Here is a 22,779-nt window from a genome sequence, read left to right as displayed (position 1 = left end):
ATAATTTAATATATAAATGTTTATTGGTTTTTATATTTGAAATTTTTCTTAAATATATGCATGTATGTGCCATGATTTCGCAAAGGAGGAACCAGGTGCAGACAACGGTGGACGGAGACAAAAGACTTTTAATAAAAAACACAAATCAAACACCCACGATGGGGAGACCAAATGGGAACAGAACTAGCAACACGTAAAAACATAAACCAAAAACTTCCCACGTGGGGGACAAAACAAGCGGACAGAATATTCAAAAAAGACTATATAAAACTAAGACAGGACTACACTCAATACACACAAGAAGGCAGGATACATGCAAACTTACTAAGACTTGGAACAGCAGTGAAACAAAACGAATCAGCACAAGACAAGAGACACGAGGTCAATATATAGGGAATACAAACGAGGGATGATAACACAGGGAGGGTGACAGGGATCAAACACTAAGGAGAAGTTAACAGGGAACGAGAGGGCGGGGCTAAAAGACGCAACACCGGAGAGAGGGATAATATGGAAGGCCCACAGGGCCAAAACGTCTCTCTCCACATATAACAAGGGATCCTGCCGTGATTCTGCCACAAGATCAAGAAAGCCATGACAAGATGAGGCAGAATCACGACATGTATGTGCATGTTTTTATAAATACAAAATTAATATGCACAGTACACAGACATATATTATGTAAACACACATTTTTATTCTGGGTGCAATTAATCGAGATTAATCGTTTGAGAGCTCTACTTTAAAGTAAGACTGTAGTAGCCTAAACAATAAATAACCTATTCATTTTACATTATTGCAGGTTTTAAATGTTATAATAAAGGTGGTCTTGACAAGGGTTTTAATCTTGCCTTTGTGTATGGTTGGTATACGACATTTATATACAATGTATACGGCCCTCCAAAGGCAAAGTGCAGTACACTGAAACTGAGAAAAATTCCTTTAAAGTTTTTACACCAGCCAGTCAAACGTGTTGTGGGTAGATTAGTGGTAATGCATTTATGTAATGCCTTATTAGGAAGTTTTTTATAGATAAAAACCATGGATTCATGGAAACCGTCTTTGGATATTTGCGTTTTAATGCGAGTTCAACTATCATTTGACCGCGGGATTGTGCCATGGTAGGCTAGCTGGTTGGCTTGTTGGTTCTGTGTGAGTGTTACGGCTACCAAGGCAGACCGCAGTATCTGCGGTGTCAAAGCCGGGAAAACAAAACCAGAACGCAGTAACTTCACTTACTGCGGTTTGCCTTGGTATTAGCTTGGATTTTGTAGTTACTGCAATTTTAACTCTCTCGTTTCTCAGAAACGGGATAAGATTGAACCAGGAGACTTTGTCACAAGACAGAGCAGGTGTCACAAAGCCCGTTATAGACCTTAACTCAATTTTGACCAAATGTGTAGTTACTGCACTTTGCCTTTGGACGGCACAATATGTTATATAGCCTACGATGTGTTTTCAGTTGCAGTGAAATACTGCTTGTATAGTGAACTACACTGTAAACAAATGTACTGTCAGTACTTTATCCATTTATTTTACAGACATTTCCGTTAGTGTTAAAACACAATGCAACGCAGTGCAACATTTAAAATACAGGTAAAACAACTGTAAATACTTAATACGAAAAATTTCTTCATATTTATACAGTATATAGCCTGAATAAAACTAGGAGGACTGTGATGTAATCGACTGAAACAAAGTGATGCAATAAGTTTGATCCAAAGCTGTTTAATATTTCAAGGTCTTTTTATTACAATGATTTCAGTCACCAGCAATAAAATAAAATAAATATACCACAATCCTTTTTTAATATCAGAGCTTTCGGATATTTATACTTTTAGTATTTTCACAAATAAATGTGGGCTACAAATAAGCAATAGAATGTAGGACGTAATTGTAGCGAGGAAGGCGGGACGAGAGCCGTGGGGCAGGAAGGCGGGGCCGGTGGCGTGAGTGATTATGAGTATCAGCTGTACGCGAACCGGTCCCGCATGCCTCACGGGGAGCTAGGGAGCATAAGAGGACGAGCGACGGGACTGCCGACAAGAGAGGACCGGGCCCGGACATGAGTTGAGTTTTGTTTAAGTTTTATTTATGTTTGTGTGGCCGGCAGTCGACCGTGAGGTGGCTGCCGGCCTTTTACTTCCGTTTTATTGTTTAAATGTTCGCCGGTTCCCGCCTCCCTCCTTCCCTACATTGAACTTTGTTACATTGGTGCCGAAACCCGGGAGGAAGGAGGGACATGCTGTCGAAGAGCCGGGCGAGCGGCCTCGCGGCCGAGCGGCCTCGCGGTGCTGAGGAGTTTGGGCAGCGCGGACGAGGGTGTCCGCCAGCGGCTGCCCGAGATCGTGGTGCTGGAACGATGGGATTCGGTGGGGACGGAGAGCCCGCGGCCGTGCTCCTGGGACGAGGTGGGATGGCGGCCATGGAGGGAGCGCGGGAGTGCCGGCTGCCCTCAGCCAGAAGCCATCGCCGGCCGTCAGGAGGCGGAGGAGGATCGGGCCGTCCACCGAACGTCCAGCACCACAGCATAGCACCGCGAGTAAGAGCCTCTCGGCTGGCTGAGGACCGAGCGATGGCGTGTCGGGGAACCGGACTATTTTTTTTCCTCTCTCCCCTCTCTCGTCCCTGTCGCTCGGGGTGCTCCCGGCTCCGTTCTCTCGTCTCGTCGGTGCGTACCCCCAGGCGCTGGGGCTCTCAAGGGGGGGCCCCCCGGGGGGGAGTAAGCACAGGCACGGTGGTACCCCCCGGCCTGTGAGGGGCGATGGGGGTATGTAGCGAGGAAGGCGGGACGAGAGCCGTGGGGCAGGAAGGCGGACAGAAGAGCGGTGCGTGAGAAGATTCAACAGTGGATCAGTCGAGCATCATATGAGGAACTGCTCAAACTGCCCGACATGCTGGGGAAATCATGTCTGAATCTGCTCGCAGACAAAATCAGACAGAAAATCAACAGATTTCAGATGATTGCCATTCGCTGCAATGTTTGACCACTGTTACAAACACACATACACTACTAAGGGACCTTGATGTTGTTGTTGTGTTCTTGATTGATTCTTTTCTTGTGTTCTTGTACATTGATCTTTCGTTTGTGCACGATATCTTTTATAAATGTATGCACAACCAGCATTATAGTGGGTCTTTACTAACTCTATTCAGTCTCAATCACATCATTACAAATATAATATTGATTTGTGAATGTATATGAAAATTCTGTGAGGAGATCTGCGTGTGATTCCAGTTTAGTGTTTAAACCTCAGGAGTGAAATAAAACTTAAACAAAACTCAACTCATGTCCGGGCCCGGTCCTCTCTCGTCGGCAGTCCCGTCGCTCGTCCTCTTATGCTCCCTAGCACCCCGTGAGGCATGCGGGACCGGTGCGCGTACAGCTGATACTCATAATCACTCACGCCACCGGCCCCGCCTTCCTGCCCCACGGCTCTCGTCCCGCCTTCCTCGCTACAGTAATATATTGTAAAAGTCTGACCTTTCCACTAATGGAATGTAATTTAACATACTTAATGCAAGTATGTAAATGAAGAATCTTCTGGCAACACATGCTTGATTTCACTTACCGTTGCATTGTGTTTGTATTAGAGGATTAATAATGCAGTTCAAGCATGTGTACGAATAAAATGTTTTATTTGCATTGTTTTGGCCAAGCATTTTGTCTGCATTGGCATTCTTACACCAAGTATGTTTCAGTCCAACAGATTGCGGAAAATTTCAACCTCACCTCAGCGTAATGGGATTAAAGCTTCTCTTTAAGCTCATGTGCTTGACTCTCAAAATAAAATAGATTGTATTCTGGCAAAACAGATATGGGGTATACTGTATATGCAGTCCATCCATCCTTGCATTCGCTTACCTCAAAGAGAAAATAATCAGTTATGTGGTTCTTAGGAGTAAACAAAAATAGATATTTCCATTCTCCTCAAAACAGTTCAATGACTGGAAAGGTCAAATGTCTTAAGGCTACAGCTTACAAGGTGAGAACCACGATGATTCTATAGACGGGGGAATTGGCAGCGTTATTACTAATGCATTAGGATGGTTGGTGCTTATGTTTGGAGGCAGGGTGGTGGAGATGTTACAAAGCGTGTGGAAAACAGTGTTGGGTCAAGCTGGAATACTGAGCTCTATGTTGTGTACAGATTTGGAGTCAATAACCAGGCGAGCGTCTTCTCATAACCGCATTGGCATGCTCGATCGGGGTTTGTTATTGGTAATGAATGCAGAAGCCTTTTATGAACCGGCCAGCAATGCGCATTGTCAGATTGATTGTTCCTGGGAATCAGAGATGACTTCGCTTGCACTTATCCCAAAGAACAAAATAATGTTTCTCATCACAATGGATAATCTCCCAGTTATCCATTCCCCCTTCGACCGCCGTGGATTATCGGCAACGACAAGGGGCAATCTATCTAGGCACGAAGAAGGGCAGGCAGGTGGAGGTGCGCGAATGTGAGTCTTTATTGTGGGCGAAAGAAAACCAAGAACAGACAACACATGACAGACGTTTCCAAGGTCTCGGCATGATCTGCCTCAAAAGTAGGCGGAGGGGAGAGAGCTGCGTCTTTAGCGTTTGACACGTTGTTTAGCCTGACTGTCAGCGTGCTCAAGGGAATAGAAGAATAACTGTAATTGCGTTGTCTAGTAAATAAAAAAACGATTCAATTCATCAGCGCAGAAGGAAGAAAAACATTTTTAAGCCCTGCCCCTGATTCAGACAAAGTTATTTATCAAAGAAGTAGGGAGTTCTCATGTTGTAGCAGACATGTTGGATGGATTTGCTTTAACACTTCATACTGATTGCTGTGCTCCTCGAAGGCGTCTCAGGTTTGCTATAATTTTGGATGGTATGTATTTAAGGTGTAAAAATGACCAGCGATTTAAAGGCCAAATGCAACAGCAGTGAGAACTCTCAAGATTGTAATGGCCACACAATCCTCTTCATGTTATCGTTTCACAGAAACAGTATTTGTCTTTTTCTGAAGTGTGCTATACTAACTCTTGTGTCTAACTCACCTTATTCTATTCTAACCAGGAGACATAACATTTTGTCAAATGCTTGGTTTATATTTTTGCATGTAATTGAATAGAGTTGTGGGTATAACGTTTTTTTTTTAAGTGGTAAACTAAATCTGATTCAGGTGTTGCAGCCATGAGCCATGATAGAAACATAAAAAAATAGTTATGTTGATACCAGCAGTGTATCAGTTTATCTCATTTTAATTGCTTAGTGCTCCTGTAGCTCAAACGGTAGAGCGTGGTGCTATTGACATCAAGGTCATGGGCTTGATTCACAGGAAATGAATGAACTGTGGATGAAATGCACTTTGTATAAAAGTGTCTGCCAAATGCATACATGTATCTGTTTTTATGTTGGTATGCAGATTAAGAAAACACTGCAACAGAATCAGTTTTTGAACCAAGTCCTGATGTAGCATACTATAGAAGTGTGGTTAATATGGCCCCATGTGCATGAGGGAAGGGTACTCCATTGAGCTGGATTGCAGTTTGTTCACATCATTACAATTGTGTGTGTGTGTGTGTGTGTGTGTGTGCGTGTGTGCGTGTGCGTGTGTGTGTGTGTGTGTGTGTGTGCACACCGGGAACTACAGGCCTGTTAATGTATGGTAATTCCACAGCTGCTCGCTAACAGAAGAGCCAGTATTACCCAGCAATACCTTTGAACTCCAAACATCATGCCGGATGCATAATTACGAGCAGAAAGAGCTACATTTACATGTGCAGGAAATGGTAATTATGTTTCCTTTCTTCATCACTTACACTCTTAATCATCTCACTCACCTCTGGTCATCACCTTTCTCTCTATCTCTGTTTCTCGCTCTGTTTTTCCTCTCTCTTTTCAACACACACAAATACACACTCGTGTGTAGGCTATCATTTCATTGGATGGCTTCATCCTCCTTCCCTCCTGCACAAAAATCGTACACACACACACATGCACACAAACAGCTCCATTAGTTTCACTAATGAGTGGCCCTCACACACGGCTACTGTTATGGTCCATAATCACCCCATCAGCGAGTGGCTGTAAGAGGCGAAGCTAATAAGCCAGTGACCACCGAGTGCAGGGGTCTCTTCACACCCATCAGGGCTGAAAAGCAGTGGGTCAAAACACCTTTTCACACATTCCCTCCATCGCATCGGTCTACTGTTTTACAACTCCATCCATCCTCTCAGGCAGATATTGTGTCTCAGACATGTGCTTTGGTTATGATGCATTTCCATACATTTGTTTTCTTTAACATTCAGTGTACACACATGATCATTTCCCACCGTAATAGTTATGCTTCTCATCCCCGAGCAGGTGCTCGGCCGGTGCTCAGCTGGGAAATGAAGTCTAATGCGACCGAGTCCTGTGTTTACAGATTGAAAAATGAACTGAAGCATAACAGCATATTTTGTTATGTGTTGTGTATGATGTTTACTTTATTTGTATGAGTTTCTGAAAATGTTAGCGCTGTAGCTACCTACTACGACTGATGGCCAGCAAGAAAAAGGGTATGAGAGCATGTGGATATTTTTGGAGTTATTTTTATATTTAGTAAATAAGTTTATGATTGTTGAATGCATAAAAAGGTGTTTGCAATGAACTACTATCAGTACATGGTGCATAGTGCCATATATGCAAAAACAACTGAAATGAGCAGTGTATACAAGCTTTACCAATAGGGACACTATTTTAAACAAAACGTCTAACAAAAGAACAACAACATTGTAACATATGTACAAAAAAATGACGAAAACGCATCACATTTGGATACATCATATAAATTATATAAAATAACTCTTAAATAATTCAAGAGTTTATTTCCAAAAAGAGATAACTCCGTTTAAAAAAAAAACATGTTTTTATATATATATGTATGTATGCATTTGGAAGACCCAAAGCGACTTACATTGCGTTGTACTACACATTTCGTTCTAATTATGTGCAATCCCTGGGATTGAACCCATGACCTTGATGTTGTTAACACCATTCTCTAACCACTGAGCCACAGGAAAGCTTTTTATTATGTAGAAAGCAACTGCAGTTTGATTGATATTTGGAATGCACAAAAAAACATTATTTAAAAAAAAATTCTCTTTTTGGAAATAAACTCTTCATTTCAAATCTTACGTACGAAAATGAAAGAACTATAAATCTCATTGATCAGCCAATCAGAAATGAGCTGAGTATTACGCGTCATGTTAATGCTGCGTTCAAGACACCTCGGATTTGGGATATTTCCCACCACAACCCGGAAAGATCGTTAAAAGTATTTATTAACATATAAACATCAGTGTTACTAATGATTTAATTAGTACCATTAAAACATTACAAGTTTAGCCTATTAACATTAAAACATCTACTCAACTTTATTTATAAAGCGCTTTTACAATTTTCATTGTTACAAAGCAGCTGTACATGAAACATATTGACTATAAGCAAAATAATTAAAGTTGTACCTGCAAAAACAAGAAAAGGTTGAAAACAGAAGACAGACACACCCACACACAAAACACTCCACACACACAATATGCACACGTACTAACACACATAGACATAGAGACACACACACACACACGGATGCGCACGCACGCACACACACACAACACACACACACACACGTACGTACACAGACAAGTACGCACACACACACACGCTCAGTGAGAGCACACATTTAGGATAAAGGAGAGAGAAGCACAGGTCAAATATAACAGATAATAAATTCCTATATGCAATATTAATTAAGTAAAACTTTAAAATTCTAAAGCAGCCCCCCCGGTCAGGCAGATAGTGCAAAAACAGTATGCAAACGGTGGCGAGGAACCCAAAACTCTAATCGAGAAAAAAAACCTCAGGAGAACCCAGGCCCAACCAGGGGATTCCAGTTCCCCTCTGGCAAAAGCTGCTGCCTCTGCACAAGCTCCAGAGAGCTTGCACAACAAGGCTAAATAAAATAAATAAACTTAATAATAAAATAAATTATAGTTTAAGATTATCATTAATAATCTAATAGCATTTGAAATTTTGTGGTGAAGACATGTCAAGAGACCGCGTCCTTCTTTATCCAGCTCTATCATCTCAGCTCTTGTCAGGTCCCCACTTCCCATTCTCCGCTCTACCATCAGGTCAGGCCATGAACTGCATCCTGCTCGCTGTGGTAACCTTGGAACAATGAGACAAGACTGGCTGAGAGTAGAGTACTGTTCTGTACTCTTTGATGCAACAAGTACATCAGTTGTGTTTTTGGTTCCGGTTGATCTAACTAATGCAGCCTAAACCCTCTGAAGATTTATATTATGGAAGAGTAGTGTATGCAAGATTAAAAAGATGCGTCTTTAGTCTAGATTTAAACTGACAGAGTGTGTCTGCCTCCCGGACAGTGCAGGGAAGACTATTCCAAAGTTTAGGCGCTAGATAGGAAAAGGATCTACCACCTGCACTTGATTTTGAAATTCTAGGTATTACCAACTGACAGGACGCCTGAGAGCGTAATGCACGTGAAGGACTGTAATACAAAAGGAGTTCATTCAAGTACTGAGGAGCTAAACCATGTAAGGCTTTATAGGTAATAAGCAAGATTTTAAAGTTAACGCGATGCTTTATAGGTAACCAGTGCAAGGTTGACAGAACCGGGCTAATATGTTCATACTTTTTTGTACGTGTAAGAACTCGAGCTGCCGCGTTTTGGACCAATTGGAGTTTTTGTAATAAGCCTGCAGGGCAACCACCTAACAGTGCATTACAGTAATCTAGTCTTGATGTCATGAATGCATGAATTAACTTCTCTGCATCTGAGATTGACAGCATATGACGTAGTTTAGATATATTCTTAAGATGGAAAAACGCAATTTTACAGGTGTTGGCGACGTGGCTCTCAAATGACAGATTACTATCGAATAGAACGCCAAGATTCTTTGCTGACGACGAGGGTTTTATGGAACATCCGTCAATAGTTAAACAGTATTCTTGGTTGTTACTTATAGCAGTTTTCGGTCCAATAAGTAACACTTCCGTTTTGTCCGAGTTCAGTAATAAAAAGTTGTTACTCATCCAGTTTTTTATATCGACTATGCATTCCATTATTCGATGGAACTGCTGTGTTTCATGAGGCTTCGAGGAAATATAAAGTTGAGTATCATCAGCATAACAGTGAAAGCTAACTCCGTGTCGCTTTATTATATCTCCTAGAGGTAGCATGTATAATGCGAAGAGCAGAGGCCCTAAGACTGAGCCCTGTGGTACACCGTACTGGACTTGCGATTTGCGTGACACCTCATTGTTTATTGCTACAAATTGAAAACGGTCGGATAAATAAGATTTAAACCATTTCAAAGCTATTCCCTTAATGCCGACATAATTTTCGAGTCTATGTAGGAGTGTGCTGTGGTCAATGGTATCGAATGCAGCACTAAGGTCTAGCAGCACCAATAACGAGATACAACCTCGGTCAGACGCCAATAGCAGATCATTTGTAACTCTGATCAAAGCAGTCTCTGTACTGTGACATGCTCTAAATCCAGACTGGAATTCTTCATTGATGTCATTCCTTTGGAGGAAGGAGCATAATTGAGTTGAAACTACTTTTTCCAGAACTTTAGATATGAAAGGTAGATTCGATATAGGCCTGTAGTTCCTTAGTTCTCTAGGGTCGAGTTGGGGTTTTTTGACAAGGGGCCTTATAACAGCCACCTTATATGCTTTAGGCACATGTCCTAATGTCAGAGATGAGTTAATAATACCAAGAAGAGGATCTATAATTTCTGGGAGCATCTCTTTCAGTAGATTTGTAGGTATAGGGTCTAGTATGCATGTTGTTGATTTAGATGATCTAATAATTTTAGACAGCTCATCTTGATCTACGGTATAAAATAATTGCATTTTCTCCTTAAGGGCGCTGTAGTTAGTTTGTTCAGCGGGTTTCACTTCTGATTGCATTGTTATAATTTTTTCTCTAATATCTTGGATTTTATATGTGAAGTAGTTCATAAATTCATCACTGCTATGCTGATATACAGGATCAGAAGTCACTGACGATTTATTTTTTGTTAATTTAGCCACCGTGTTAAATAAAAACCTAGGGTTGTGCTGGTTTTCTTCTATTAGTGATGAAAAGTAGGCGGATCTAGAAGTTATTAGGGCTTTCCTGTATTTTCGAATACTATCCTTCCATGCTGTACGAAATACCTCTAATTTAGTTTTCTTAAAGTTGCGCTCCATTTTTCGGGCCGCTTTCTTTAGAGCCTGAGTGTGTTCATTATACCACGGTGTGGGGCTGCCATTTTTAATCTTCTTTAAACGTAGTGGAGCAACTTTGTCTAGCGTTACCGAGAAGGTGGAATTAAAATTTTCAGTGGTAATGTCAAGATCTTCAACGTTATTTCTCATGATTTGAGACAATTCGGGCAGATTATCGAGAAACGCATCTTTGGTAGTTGAAGTTATTGTTCTACCATATTTGTAACAATGAGTTTTATTTGCAGCCGTAGGCCAGTGAAGCAAACATAATACCAGATAATGATCCGAAATGTCTTCACTCTGCTGAAGGATTTTAACGTCGTCCACATTTATACCGTAAGACAGTATTAAATCTAAAGTATGATTACGAAGGTGAGTGGGTCCTGACACATGTTGACTAATGCCCATGGAGTTAAGAGTGTCTTTGAAAGCCATTCCTAAGGCATCTGTAACGTTATCTACGTGGATGTTAAAGTCACCAACGACAAGGAGTCTATCTGCGGCCAGTACTAGTTCTGATAAGAACCCACCAAATTCTTTAATAAAATCTGTGTGGTGCCCTGGAGGCCTATATACAATAGCTAGAATCAATTTAAAAAGTGTTTTATCTTTAGTATTAGGTGTTGAAACATGAAGAACCATGACTTCAAAAGAATTATATTTAGAGTTCGACTTCTGGGAAATGCTAAGAGAGTTATTGTAAAGTGCTGCGACACCTCCCCCTCTGCCTTTTAGACGAGGCTCGTGTTTATAATAATAATCTTGGGGGACAGATTCATTTAAAGCAATATAATCATCTGGTTTTAGCCATGTTTCTGTCAAACAGAGCATGTCTATTTTATGATCTGTTATCATATCGTTAACAAAAAGTGCTTTATTAGAGAGAGATCTAATATTTAGCAATCCGAGTCGTAACAGTTGATTATCTGTATTTTGTTCATGTTTAGTTTGTTTAACGTTTATTAAATTACTTTCAAGAGGTTTACGCATTATTTTATGTTTGCTAATCCGGGGGACAGACACAGTCTCTATTTTGTGATGTTTGGGAGAACGGATTACTACATGTTGTACATTTTGTGTATTCTGCGACGTGAGACGGCAAGCAGACAGTTGGTTAAGCCATACTGTCTGCTCCCTGACCTGGGCCCCAGCGAGTCAAGTTTTAGCATTAGCATTAAGACTTTTTGCCATATTTCTAGACAGGATGGAAGTCCCAGCCCAGGAGGGATGGAGACCATCTCGTTTCAACAGGTCAGGTCTGCCCTCAAAACTCTTCCAGTTATTTATAAAAACTATATCATTCTGCAGGCACCACTCAGACAACCAGCCATTTAGTGATGATAATCTGCTATAAATCTCATCACCACGATAAGCATTGAGGGGGCCAGAGAATATTACAGTGTCTGACATCATGCTTGCGAGCTCACACACCTCTTTAATGTTATCTTTTGTGATCTCCGATTGACGGAGTCGAACATCATTTGTGCCGACGTGAATGACAATCTTACTGAATTTACGATTAGCCTTAGCCAGCACATTTAAATTTGACTTGATGTCAGGCGCTCTGGCTCCCGGTAAACATTGGACTATGGTGGCTGGTGCCTCTATGTTAACGTTCCGAACAATAGAATCACCGATAACTAGGGCACTTTCAGCAGGTTTCTCAGTCGGTGCGTCACTGAGCGGGGCAAACCTGTTCGAGACTGTAATCGGAACGGTCGAGTGATGTTTTGTCCTGCGACTACGCCGTCTCACAGTCACGAAGTTTCCCAGCTGCGGGGGATTTTCAACCGGAACCGAGCTGTGTGCGCTAATGTTGCTCGCATCCAAAGTGTTTTCTATCGTCGTTAAACTCTTACTATCCTCAGATAAAGATTGGATGCGAGACTCTAATTCTAAGATCTTCTCTGTCAGCCTAACTATTTCCCTGCATTTATCGCATATAAAACCCTCGCAGCTGACAGAGAAGGCTAAGCTAAACATATGACATGAGGTGCAAGTAACAATAATAGGAATAGAAGCCATAACTCACCGGATTTGAAGTGCAATTCCAACTTACCAAGGTTGCTCGATGGATCGTAGTATACTCGCTTAAAAAGAGAAACAGTTAGCACACAAGACAAACCAGAGGCAAGATGATATTCCACAGTGTGAACAGAAAGCAAGCTAACACGCTATTGCTATGCTAACGGCGTTAAGTTAACTATCACTTTTGGTTTAGACTCTTCCAAGTAAATAACAGGAACAGGGTTATTGAGATATCAGGATAAGTTAGCAACGACAATAATAATTAACGATAATAAAATACACTAATATTAGTGCGAAGTGGTAAGCGCACTGATACAAACAAGCCGCCGGCAGCGATGCAGGAAACAGGAAGGAAATAAACACAAACATCGCCGTTCCAGAAATTATTTCCGGGTTAAGGTGGGAAATATCCTAAATCCAAGGTGTCTTGAACGTAGCATAACTCACCTTCAAACATTAGAGGGAGACCAGTTTGAGGTCAACTTCAGACTTTATTTAAAAAGGAATAGGACAAGGCAGGATTTGACTACGACTTAATGGTGAACGATGGATCAAATATAGTACGGAGCACAGGGTACAGGTAAAACACGTCAATCGCATTTTCATAGGTTGTTTGTGGCGTGATCATGTTAACGTTAGCTTTCTACACCGCTCTGACGCTCGTGTTTTTGTGTAAAAAGCGTAATGTTTTGTTTATGTGATTTGCGAATGTATGTTGGCAGTCTGTGGTAAAATAAAGACAGCCTAGTGCAAAATAGCGACTTTCTGTTTAGCTGTCTCTGAAAACTGTGCTTGAAACAAATTGTCTGGATCAGATGCAAATGACTCTTATGAACTGGCTCTTCTAATGGATCATTTGAAAAGACTCCTGTTTGAATCACTTTGATGTGTACTTTTGATGGTTTTTAGACGGTGTATGTTTTGTTTTTGTCTGGCCTAGTGTGCTTTCTACCATTTTTAAGTCAAAATAATTTTCTGCTGTAGTTATTCAATATAACAGGATGATGATTAAGGAAACATTGATTTTTGTTGTAGCTTGTAATGGTGAAGAATCAATGTTTGCTCAATTGTATCAATGTGGTTTTAGCTTTTGCTGGCAAGTCCTTTTTTGCTTAATTGAATTGTTTTAGCTGATGATGCAATACCTTGGTAGTTTACAATACCTGTAGGGATTGGACAAAACCTGACAAAACTAAATTCACAATACAGGCAACCATGACCTCCTCTTTTTCAGGCATAATGTACTGTCTGCAGCCGTGTTTGTGCCATACGTGTGTGGAGTGGACACAGTGAAATAATATTTGCTAGTGTGGTATCTGCTTCTATATGTTACTACTACTATTTTTATGTTACTTAAATGTATTAATTGGTCGGATTTTGAGTGCAACCCAAGATTGTTCTAAGATCAAGCGGTTTTGTAGCTAAACTAGCCCGCCCTTCAGAAATATGAATAATTAAAACTCTTTCATTGCCTCCACACTGCTATTAATAAGTATGTTTGATGCCTGTAATTAGCAGCAACATAACAGCCACAGAATATAAATGTAAACCAGTAAACAGACATGTTATTGGTCGACTGGGGGCTATTGCTTCCTGATTGGAATTTTCAATCTTAGCAGCCTGGTGTGATTTTTGAGGGTTTTTTTCATGTCTGTTTCTGAACTGGCACATCTCATTAACAAGATTTGTTCCTCATCATCAGGAAAGCATTTGTCATTTTACTGGCAATTCATTTGATTCTTTTTTCTCCAATATTAGTTCCACAAATTATAAATTGGTTCGTTCCTGGTCTCCTCCAGTGTCTCTCTGTGGGGAATATCAATGGAAATCAAATCCAAAAAGGCATAATGCAGCTTTTCAAAACGCATATCTTTGTTTACATAATAAGGTTGGTAATTTTGAAATGAGATTAATTTTCTGTGAAGAATACAGCTTGCTGTAGATATCAAGGGAAAAGCATTATATAGAACCTGTGCATTACATAAAAAAGGATGTTTTTGTTGCCACATGTACAAGTAGACAATGAAACCCATTTGACTGTTTCTGTAGGCTTTGTGGCTTTAAAATATTCGATACCATAGGCTTTGAGCTCTTTATTCTTTTTTTTGTTGTAATTGTGAAAGCTGTCGTCTACTAAACTAGGACATTTTGTAACGAACATGTATATATATATTTTTAATACAAATATTTCTAAACCTTGGTAATGCATGTAAAGTGGTAGGATTCTGGTACGGTTGGTGATTTAAATTTTGCACATGGTTAATATTTTGGTTTAATGTCACATTTATGAAAATATTAGCTTTGTGGGTAACATGTTTGAGAGTGTCAAGTGTCATGGTTCTGCCCCACCTTGTCTTGCTTTTCTTGACCTAGTGGCAGAACCATGATAGAACCTCTTGTTTTATGTGGAGAGTGACGTTTTGTCCCTGTTGGTCTTCCACTCTCCGGTGTGGCGTCTCTGTTCCCGCCCTTTCGTCTCCTCGTTATTATTTGTTAATTAGTTCATGTCCTGCACCTGTCCACTCTTGATTTATCCCTTTTATAATGCCCTTGTGTCTTCTGTCTCGTGCTGGATCATTGTTCTGTTGCGTCGTGTTTGTCTTTGTGGTGATTTCTTGTTGTGTAGTTAGTTTAGTTTACAGTGGTCATGTCAAATGTTATTATTTCTAGTCTAGTTAGTCCCTGTCCGTGTTGCTATGTTTTGTTATGTTCCCCACGTGGGTCTTTGTTTTGTATTTTTTTAATTATTATTAAAGTCTGTTTTGTTAACCCCTTACCCGCTGTCTGCACTTGGGTCCTCTGTCCTTGTCTCTGTGTCTCACCCCGAGACGCATGACAGTCAAGTGTTCATTACACACAATTACACTACAAAAAAGGGCAGTGTGATATTAAAACTGAGATATTAAGTACGTGAGATGTTATTAAAATAACAAAATTCTAGCGAAATCTGTAATTACTGTAGGCCCACCTGGGCATATCCTTTTATCGGAACTATAAGTGTCAGACGTAACTTCTATATTAGGTTTTTTATGTTTGTCAGCAAGTAGTTAGACTGTTAAAACAAGCCAAGCAGCAGTTAGAAATAGACCGTATTTACAGCTGAACTCATTGGAGCCCACATTAGACATGGATAAGAGAAGAAAATGATACCATTACGTTGTTGTAATTATTTAATGGTTTGTGCATTACTGCGTAGTTTACCACACAGAAGCTGATAGGATCAAAGGTTCTACAGTATGTGCAGAACCAGCACTGTGATTGATCTCCTGTTGTGAATCCCAGGGTCAGTACACCAAGTACAATTCATTTTGCATTTGCATTTATGCATTTGGCAGACGCTTTGATCCAAAGTGGCTTACATTGCATTATACTATACATTTGTATCCGAGTATGTGCAATCCCCTGGGATCGAACCCATGAACTTGGCATTGCTAGCGCCATGCTCTAACCACTAAGCTACAGGAAAGCTGGTGAAATAATTCATCCCGGTCCTATGATCCCAACACCTGAGAGACATCGTTTAAATAAAGATGAAGCTTTAATGAAAACTTTGGATCATCCCATGCTTAGAATGCATAACATCTCTTGGGGCGACAAGGAAACTATGGTAGCATTACCCATTTAACTTCCTCCCTTCTTAAATGTACATGACCAGATTGAGAGGAATCATGACAGTCATGGCAAGGCATATTGCCATTTCACGTGCAAGTTGAATTCAAACCTAAATTAACTCCAAATTAATGACTGATCTCCCAAGTTATTCTCTAATAGGACATAATAGATTGTTTGATAAATGAATCACTGGCTGATGAAAATGAGCTCATCAAAATGCAAAAAACCCGACAAGTGCTCGCACGTACTCTATCTCACGCTGACACGCCAATGATTTTTTTTATAGACTTAAAATAGCGTGCGTACCCAAATGTTCCATCTGATAAGCTCGAACTGTTTACGTTTTTTAATGTATTTTAGTACTCTTGTTAACACTCCAGAGATTTTAAATAGATATTCTGTGCTCTTTGCCATTCAGGAAATGTTGGTTTTCGACGACATTATTGATTCTTGCAAAGAGATTACGCTCGTAGATAAAGCACTTAACAGTGCATGAAGGCAAGTGGTTTTGTGAATTAAAATTCTCATTACACGTAGATGAAGATCTGACAGAGTTTGTAGTTTTCTTGTCACCTCCTGACTGTCATGCAGCGCTAAATTAATAGATTTTCAATAGCGAACTCATTTTTAATGACAATCGCGTATCATCGGATTCAACTGAAGTTATTGAATTTGGAGCAGGTTTGCGAGTCTGAGGTTCTATTAAAAAACATATTTGAAGGTTACTTTTCACACTCCAGAAACAATTGACTTGTTTTCTGAGATGAATACAATCTCGCAAACATTTTTGTCACAAGGACAAACTCATTTCAAGGACGTCAGTTTCAAGCGAGGCGCATTTATTCATTTTCCTATTGCACGTCTATTCAGACGTCTGTTGAATTAGCGTCTGTGAACATTATGGGGCTCCACATGGAGGCTTTCAACACGCTAATTGCATGAGAATGAGCTTGATGAGCGTCTTAATATAAAGAAATGTAATTAGAAATTACTGTTTGTGTCTTCAAAACATCACTATTGGAGTCAAGACATGTGAATAGCAGATTGAAATATTTGTTGATATATTTAAGTGCAGGCTTTTACAGACGTGGAAAGTGGACTGGTTTTTTGTTTATGCCACGTAAGGAATGGCGTAGTTCAGTGGTTCTAAGCTGGTTTTGCTTAAGGACCAAGATTTATCATGAGACCTATTTTTGACATTGTTATTGAGAAACTGCAGCTTTTCTGTCCACTGTTTTGTGATCAACAAAGGGTATGAGTCTGTTCTCTGTCTGCGTTCTGTGAAGCACGTATGCTGCATAATATATAATGTCACGCTCTCACATGATGCAGTGCAGTTTGTCGTATTGTACAAAATTGATGTCATTCATGCAGTCTGAACAGCAGTATAGTGTGTTTTAATGTCTTTGTTATTAAACTAGCCCTAGTAATATTGGCAGATGTGAGACATTTGCTGAACCTTTAGGGCGCAAAAGGATATGCCGGTGGTCTCAGAGTAAAAACTATATGTATCTCAGATAAAAATTTACTTTTAGAGTTATATATGGGTCTTTCACGTAATGCTGTAGGTGAAAGGAGAGGAAGTGCAGAGAATGGGTGCAGGTGGAGATGTTCTGTAAAAGACTCAGTTTATTAGCAGAGCACGATCATTTATCACAGTCCGTCAGCGGCAGGTCTTGTGATATATCCCATAGTAGCAGCTCCAGTTCGAAACTCTAACCAAGAATACTAAATGTGATTCCTGTAAAGTTTCAGTAATGCTGTTGGGGAGACATTAAGGCCCTCAAACGACTCACATCAACGCTTCAATACAAGCGTGGCAGATGCCACAGATGGGCAATTTAGTCCATGTTTCAACATTCAAGCGATGGTGAACCTCTAACTCCATAAGTTCAATTCGTTGGACAAGGTGGATGTGAATCAGAGAGCATTGTGTTAAACTTAGAACCTCACACAACCTCAGTGACCTTGAGCCTCTTGGTCTTGATTAACATGCAGAATTCTAACAGGAAGTACACAGCAAGAAAAGTTCAAGGTCATTGATGGTAATGAATGTTCTTTATAGAAAGAAAAAAAAGGTCGTAATGATGCCTTATAATTTTTTCATTGGCATATTTTTACTGTACGGCAGACACGTACTGCGTCTCAACAAGAAACAATGTGAACGAAAGGAACAGAAGGATGAACGGAGCATTGTTGCGTTATTTCAGGGCATTAAACTGACAAAGGTGCGTAAACATGTCTGATGGATTTGTTTGTCTTTTTGGCTAGCTTGACAACTGACAATGAACCTTGTGCCCGTAGATCACTGCAATTTATGAGGAACACATTAACGTCCGTCGATTGAAACAAACAACGTCTGCTGTCTTGTCTTTGTAAGCATCGCACAGTTTAATAGAATAGTTTGCGCAAAAGTATATTCTCCTCATTTTGTTACAGACCTAAATGGGTAGTTGGCAAATATACCATGTGTCCTATAGTGTGACATAGCAAACATTAAAAAAACAAACTGTTAATATATTATTTTATATTTATATTTGTATTATAAAATAGCATAAGTGAGATTTATCTTCATTGTTATTTTTTTTCTAAATTTTTACTGTCAATTTTTGCTACCATAGGACCATTTACAGTATATTTGTCAACTACCCATATTCAGTACTTTTTTCTTCTATTAAGTTTAAAAAGTACAAAAACATCATGAAAGTAGTCTAAGATGTTATATTCTGTAAGTCTTTTAAAGCAATCCAATAGCTTTGTGAGTTTGTGTAAGAAACAAACTGAATTGGCACGCCAGTTTAATTATGGTGAATTCAGCAAAGGGGAAAAATTAAGTAAATAACAACTTCAATTTTGGTCTATTTCTGTCATGGCTCTGCTTCCATAGTCATGTTTTTCTTGGTCCTGTAGCAGAGTCATGACAAAGCCTTTGGTTATGTGTGGAGAGAAACATATTATTGTCCTTTTGACAATAATATACCTTCTCTCCAGTGTCTCGTCTCTGTTCCCGCCATCTCGTTTCCTCGTTATCTTTCCCTGAGTGTTTAATGTCTCACACCTGCCCCATGTCGTTATCCCTCGTTTGTGTTTCCTATAAATACCCTCTTGTTTCTTTGTCTTGTGTTCGTGGATTGTGTGTTGTGTCCCGTGTATTGTGTTCCTGTCTAAATCCCTAGTCAATGTCAAGTCTGAGTTTGCGTTTCTATAGTATTGTTCTTTTACCCTGTCTCAGTTATATTTGTCCTGTCAGTTTTTGCATCTAGTTTTGTTGGTTTGCCCCATCGTGGGTTTTTGTTTTGTCGTTTTTGTGTTTAAGAAAATAAATATATTTGTTAACCCCTTCACTGCCTGCCTGCGCTTGGGTTCTTGCACGACAGTCCGTGACAATTTCTAAACATGGCATAAGACTATGATATACTGCATATATATTTAAGTTTTATTTTCGAGTGAACTATTCCTTTAACAAGTATAACGAAACCAAAGAACCACAACGCGTATTATTTACAACACATTCAATAAAACCTGAGATAAACATGGTTTGCCCAAGGCTTAGAGAAAATCAAAAATGAAATAGACCTGAATAATGCAACATTCAGGCAAATTTATCTTTTCACCTCTGTTGAAACTAATTTGATGTCTAAAGCCCAATGAGCTTCTGTAAATGTCAGCCATCAGTATCTTATCTTTCACTGTTGATCTAACGCGCTGGGTCTGAAGCAAGCAATTCTCAAGGAGCATGCATCATGGTTATTTACCTTCAGACCATTGCCCAGAGCTCAGCCTGAACTCCTCTTAGATTGAGGTTCTATGCCTCGCTAGACGTCTGCTTACTGAGTCAGGCAAGGTAATTTTGGATGGCGAGACGGCTGCCGTGTGATCAGCTGTAATGATGTTTTGAGGAAGAGCAATAAGACAGAAAGTGATGCGAAGGAAAGGTTAACAGCGCTCTCAGTGAGAATGCATCAGCGACAAATCCTTTGGAAAGCTAATTAAAGTCAACTTTTATTCAGAACTGACCCTTTTACTTTCTTAATACATGCAACACAACACATCCACCTCTGTTACAAAAACGCTCGTTGGGACTGTTTTGTGGAATAGAAGGATGATGATAGAGCTGCACAAAACAGATCATGCACTTTGTTTTACCTTTGGTTTATTATGCAGTTTATTGTCATAATGTCAGCATGCACCGTTGTACATTTAAACATATTGTATTTGTTTTGATTTCGCTGTATATTGTGCTATAAATTACTTTGAAAGGATCAACCCTGCATGCGGTTTATTCTCTTCAGTCAATACAGAGAGTGATTTTTTACTGAGTCTGTGTTATTGGCTGCAAATGGTTAGTTATGAATTAGTCAATCTGAGGTATCATTATCCGCACCACTCGAAGGCCTAATAATGGATTCGCCGTTAGCTGTTACTGATTTAATTGCGGAGTGTATCATTTAGATGTGTTATACAGTATTACCCTTCACTTTTATTCATGAGGTGAACGGTGGCATTAGAATTATGTAAACTATACTCAACTCCAAAAGTCCTAGAGAGGAAAGAAGAACTAAAAAGTATTAAAAGAACGTTAGGTGGAATTAACCCTGCTGTGATATCTGATGTCATTATGTAGATTGTTGTAGATTCGAGGCAGACATACCTTTTGGTAATATTCAGGTTTTTTCAATCTTATTGAATATTTGTCCTTTCCCTTTAGGAAAGGCAATGACAAACATAACCTTTCAAAAAATACTTTTCTACAAATATTTTTTTAAATTCCCAGCTATTACTAGTTTGTAGTTTCCTCATTGATTTGGTGGTGTGTGGTTTTGATCCCAAGCTTTTGTGCATAATAGAGCGTCTTACTCTGGCAAAAGTTGAGGGAACAATTGAACAGCATTCTTCGGTCAAGCTCAAGAATAACTATGGCCTTTGAGCTGTGCCCTGATCAGATGAAAAGTAAATGAGGATGTCCCCAAGACAAAGCAGCAATACAAATTATTTAGCGTGACTGATCTTCACCTAGATTAAATCAATGTCCCTAATAAAGGGGAGAAAAGAGATCTACAATTGACAGATCCAACATCAATGACGAGTCAGTAATTATTTAATACGTTTTCGGTCCCCGGGGCCGAGAACCAGGGCCCTGAAAGCAGAAGGATGGTTGTGGGCTTCCGGTGAGACTTATCACAGTGAGTCTCGTGAGTATGAAAGAGGCAGAAAATCAGTACTATACCAGAACCTCTGAACATACAGCAGACAGGGACGAATAAGATTTCCGTTACAGTGCATAGATGACCATGTCTGTACACTGGTCTCTGACAGTTGTGTGTTTTATTGGTATGGTAACACCTCACATTACAGTGCCCATGCTTGCATGTTACAATAATGCATTACTACAATTTATGAATGCAATTGTAATATAGTGAAGAAGGGTTCTGGTGTAGCGGATTAAGCTTGTATCTGTTCATTGGATGGTTGCTGGTTTGAGCCCTGTAAGGAACGCTTTGGCAGTGGCTTTAATCTGATTTATTCTGTTTACTTATTTAATCCGAATGCAAATTAACGAAGTAATTTTTATCAGTGTCAATTTTTGTTCCCAGCATGCCATGCATGCGACCAGATGCAGAAATGAATGTTAATGCTTTTGTATGTGTTTTGTTATTTGTTAGTGTTTAATGTACCGTTACGTTGGGATTTATATCCAATTATTACACATATACCATGCAGTGCAGCGAACAGTGTCCTCCTTGTGGTTCCTATACTAACATCATATGTTACATATTGTAAAATGAAATTACATTTATTATGCTAACGCGCGCCTTTGCTCACTGCTAGATAAATGACTTCGATTCAGATAAATTGCCTCAATTTTATTGGGGTTTACTCAATGAAGTCAGATTTTGGCAACACAAGTTATTTCAGTGAATATTCCAGAAAACCAGTTTGCCCCAAAATGAACATGCTGTCATCATTTACTTGCTCTTTCTTCTGTGGTGCAAAGCACAATGACATTAACTGATGACTGAGGCTGTCAGTCACCAACATTCTGTCTAACCCTTTGTTTGTCACGGAAGAAAGAAATGTAGAGGTGTAGAGGAAGCAACATGAGGAAATAATAACAGAATATTTTTCATGAATAAATTGTTTCTTTAGGCAAGACTATATTAAATGCGTTTTTAATATAATTTCATATGATATATTTTAGAAAATGTCCCTGATTGTGAAATACATTTACATTTTACATTTTACAATTCATTTAGCCCTAATGATTCTAGCAAAGTATTGAAAAACCTAAAACGGAACATTAAAACATGAAAAGTAAGAAAAAAAGAAGTAAACATTCAGACAGTATATGTTTGTTTTCTACCCTCTGTGAGCACATAATCAAATATATGAAGACAAATTACACAAACATTTAGCGTAAACACACTCGTATGTTCAGGACTCAAAACTTATTTTTGAAGCATAGCAAACATGGACAAAAAATTTGAAAACATTTAAGAGTGGTATTTATCTCACGTTTGTCGCTACCCAACATTCAAAACCAGTCTGCTGCCACGTGTTTTCAACCATCTCTAGCAACCCTGATTCTGCCCAGTGTTGTGTCAGTCTGCAATATTTAGTATTATAAAGTCATTTTCCTAATTTTACTTTACAAAATGGACTTCCTCTGCTTTTGCACAGTTGTCATTTTTCCCATCACATTTATATACAGCAGTATATTTGTGATTCATGAAAATTTAATGAGGTAACAATGTATTTTATTCATGTCCTGGTGGCTGAAAACAAGCAGTTTTTCCATAATAGATGTGGTTCAGTAAATGTAAGAAATGTTCTCTCTGAACCAGCTATCTTCTCAGGCACAGTTTATTGTACATTGTGAATGAATAAAC

The sequence above is a fragment of the Triplophysa rosa genome, linkage group LG10 (genome assembly GCF_024868665.1).
Source record: "Triplophysa rosa linkage group LG10, Trosa_1v2, whole genome shotgun sequence".
In the NCBI taxonomy this organism is placed as follows: Eukaryota; Metazoa; Chordata; class Actinopteri; order Cypriniformes; family Nemacheilidae; genus Triplophysa; species Triplophysa rosa.
This window is presented reverse-complemented; position numbering follows the sequence as displayed.